Source organism: Adiantum capillus-veneris, chromosome 26, assembly GCF_014529385.1.
Source record: "Adiantum capillus-veneris isolate H3 chromosome 26, ASM1452938v2, whole genome shotgun sequence".
Classification (NCBI taxonomy): Eukaryota; Viridiplantae; Streptophyta; class Polypodiopsida; order Polypodiales; family Pteridaceae; genus Adiantum; species Adiantum capillus-veneris.
The window spans coordinates 7,550,174-7,554,635 of record NC_140956.1 but is presented as its reverse complement, the minus strand read 5'-3'; positions in this window follow the sequence as shown (position 1 = coordinate 7,554,635).

Sequence of the window (4,462 nt, the reverse complement as noted above, 5' to 3'; positions counted from 1 at the left end):
AAGAATCTGGGAAACTCGAAAAATGAAACGAAATACAAAGAGATACGATCAGTTCCTATGAACAAGGTTGGAGAATATTATGATGGGGAAGAAGGAAACACTATCCTCCCAGTGAAATATAATGACTTTGAAACCATGGCAATACTGGATAGTGGAGCTGGCATAGCCATAGCCACTAAAGCAGTATGGGAATCCTGGGGACAGCTAGCCATTAGACAAACACGAATGAAATTGCAGTTGGCTGATGGACACATTGAAAGATCGCTAGGGCTACTAGAAAAAGTGATAGTCAAATCTTTTGGAATTGAATATCAACACACTTTTTCCATAGTAGACTTTGGAAAAAAACTCAACTATGAAATGATATTGGGAAGACCTTTCATGTGACAGTACAACTTATCCAAGATTGGGGAAACGACTATCTGTACTTAAAGCAGGTGTGATCTATAACAAGGGTCAATCTAAAGGACCACATCTATAGAGACGTCTTGAAAACACTCATCCAAGAGTTTGATTCAGTCTCTTCGGCTGAAACTAAACTTCCATCTTGGATAAACAAAGACACTCCTATTTGGATGTGTGGAGCTTCAGAAAACGGAAGCTTAAGACGAGAGGAATGTATCCTAGAAAGGGACTGTACAGACGAAGCCTACATACCTGAACCCTTTCTAGAGCATTTATTTTAACCATTCGAGTGGACTCAAATCTTAGCGACAATGGATGTATGTGTGAATACGTCTATGCCTACTCAATTTTGCAATGAGGATGGCTACGACATAGTTCCCATCCAAATGATGTCAGTCCTTAACATTGAAAATAAGGACGAGGAAACAAAGGACTTGATGAAAGCTCAACAAGTCTTTTCTGACCTGTATTACGATGCAACTGATGAGTTGGATGAACACTCAGCTACCTCCGAAGATTCGGGATCCGAAAAAGAACATACAAGAGCTCAACTACTCTTAAGGGGAAGGGAGGAAAAGTTTTTTGACTTTCCAAACCAGAAATCAAGAAGAGAAAAATGGTATATAAGAAAAAGAGACACTATAATTGTGAAAGCACCATCTATGCCATCAGTCTCCGGTAAAACACAATTCTTGATACAGATAGATGCTAAAGATTGTGTCAAGGACAAAATAACTGGCAGATATCCTTCGAACGGAAACTTAAAAATGTCTCAGACATCGAGAAAAACAAGGAAGGGTACTCAAGAAGAACATCAGGATAAAAAACCACTCATGACCAGAGTCGAGCGAAAAAAGAAATATCAAGAGTTGAAAAAAGCTCTAAAAGAGATATACACCACCGAAATGGATACTCTCCAAGATCGAAAAATCATAATCGAACAACCTGTTAGGGAACTACGAAAACAAGGCGAGTCTTGCGAAGGACCTGAAAACGCTAAAAGGGTAGACTTGGCTGAACCAGGAGAAGAGACTAGACCAGCCTACATTGCAAATGACCTAACAGAAGAAGAAGAAAAGCTTTTGTTAAGTTTGCTAAAGGAATATCAGGATATCTTTGCTTGGTCTTACAAGGATCTCACGGGTGTTGATCCAGAAATTTGCCAACATACCATACCCATGAGAGATGATGTGAAACCAAGTAGACAGAGACCATACACTTATAACGAAACATTTGCCAGAAAGATCAAAGAGGAGATTGAAAAACTAAAGGAAGCTGAATTCATTTACGAAATTGAACACACTGATTGGGTGTCCTCAATTGTGGTAGTACCTAAGAAGAATGGAAAATTACGAGTGTGCGTTAATCTCAAAAAAGTGAATGCAACTACCATTAGAGACAACTTTCCTCTTCCGATAATTGAGTACGCTTTAGAACGAGTGGCAGAAAAAGAAGCTTATAGCTTCTTAGATGGCTTTTTGAGATACAATCAACTTTTGGTGGACCCAAAAGATCAGCACAAAACTGCTTTTGCAACAGAATGGGGTATATTTGCCTATCGGGTTATGCCGTTCGGGTTAACTAATGCTCCAGCCACATTCCAGAGATTGACGAGCCATGATTTCAAAGAGTATCTTAAAAAATTCTTGGAAGTATACATGGATGATTTATGTGTACATTCGTCAATCTGATCTGATCATTTTGAACACCTCAAAAAGGTATTCGAGAAATGTAGACTTTACAGGATTTGCTTAAACCCGGAAAAGTGCACATTCATGGGAAGACAAGGGAAAATCCTTGGACACATAGTGTTTAAAAATGGCATAGCTACCGATATTGAAAAGATTCATGTCATTGCTGATTTGCCTAGACCAACAACAGTCAAAGGGGTACAAGCCTTCATGGGACATTGTGGATATTACCGACGGTTCATCTACATGTATGCTATAATTGCAAAACCCATGTATAGCTTGATTATGCACTTTGAATGGACCGAGGCATGTGAAGAATCCTTCATAAAACTTAAGCAAGCTCTCACATCAGCACCCGATTGGGATAAGGTATTCCACGTACACGTAGATGCTTCAAATTTTGCTATTGGTTGTATACTAGCCCAACCAGGAGATGGGAAAATTGACTTTCCTATTTCTTATGCTAGCCGACAATTAAATATGGCAGAAAAGAATTACACCACCACTGAAAGAGAAGGATTAGGAATGATCTATGCCGTTAAAAAGTATAGACATTACCTATTGGCCAACAAGTTTGTGTTCTTTGTGGACCACCAAGCCTTGTTATATTTGGTCACAAACCATGCAACACAGGGAGAATAGTGAGATGGTTCATCATTCTTCTCGAATTTGATTTAACTCTGGTTGTTAAAAAAGGCACTACACATCAACGAGCATATCATTTGTCCAGGGTTGTTTCACGGGAATCACCTAAAGGGGTAGATGATGATCTACTAGATGCCTATTTGTTCTCCGTGGAAATGATACCTAGATGGTCGGAAAAAATTGTGCATTGATGACAATAGCTCAAGTGGATCTGGGAGGCTATATAAAAGAAATCGAGACGGGATATTGCTTTTATGCATTAACCCTGAAGAAGGGATCAGTACCTAAGTCAAGCACATGTTACCATAGTAGGACTTCACTTTGCGGAAGACCAAACTATGCAACAAACTTACGACTTGGAGTATTCTGGTCGACTATGAGAAGAGATGTTCGATCTTTTGTAAAAAATTGCCCTCAATGTCAGAAACAACCACCCATTCCTCATGTGACATTGTTTCAAATGTCATCTGTTCTTACGTGGAGTAACTATTTGGTTACTTACTTATCGAACCGAATATTTCTTGAGGATATGAGTAAATGCCGTCAAAGAGCAATTGAAACGGAAGTAAGAGACTATGCTCTCATTGGAAACCAATTGTATCGGAGAGGTAAGGATCAACATTTGCGTCTTTGTGCAAATGAAAACGAGTATATTCTGATTATAGAACAAGCATATGCTGGATTAGCTGGAGATCACTTTTCTAGTGAGACCACCGCAAGAGCAATCTTGATGGCAGGCATATAGTGGCCAACACTTTTTGCAGATGTCAAAGAATATGTTCGAAGGTGTGATGCTTGTCAACGAGCAAAAATGCCAAGACGAGTAGACAGCATGCCCTTAAGACCAATGATGGGGGCCAGAGCCTTTGCAAAATGGGGTATAGATTTTGTGGGACCGATACAACCACCTGCTTATAGAACCAAAGCTCAATATATCATTGTAGCTACAAACTATTTGACCAAATGGGCCGAGGCTAAAGCGACTCAAAGGAATGATTCTAGAACCACTGCTGCATTCTTATATGAGTATGTATTTGTAAGGTATGGAATGCCAATAGAGATTGTCAGTGATCGGGGAACTCATTTCCTCAACGAGGTAATATAGAATTTGCTTAATGAGTTTATGGTTATCCATAACAAATCAGCTCCCTATCACCCACAAGAAAACGGACAAGCTGAGCATACGAATAAAATTCTTAGCTCGGTACTGACCAAAGTGGTTAGTTCAGGAATAACAGACTGGGAAATGAATCTCCATGCTGCTCTATGGGCTTATCGAGTTTCATTCAAAACGGCTTTAAATGCTACACCCTTTAACCTTGTTTATGGTCTTGATGCCATACTGCCAATAGAATTTCTATTGCCGACCTTAAGGGTAGCACAAACTATTGAGTGGACTGGACATGAATTGTCAGAAAGACTAGAATATTTGGAAAAGCTAGACGAGCAAAGGCTAACTGCTGTAGCTCATATCTATGCACAAAAGAGGAAACAAAAATAGTTTTTTGATTCCCACTCAATCACCAAATTTTTTAGGAAAGGGGACTTAGTTCTAGTCTATTCCCTTAAGCAACACATTCCCAAGTTTAAGAAAAAGGGAAATGGACCATTTATCATTGAAGATGTATCTCCAAGTGGAGCAGTAAAATTGTCAACCATAGATGGTGAACCAATGGCTAATTGGATTAGTGGATGTCGTTTAAAGAAATACAATTTGCCAC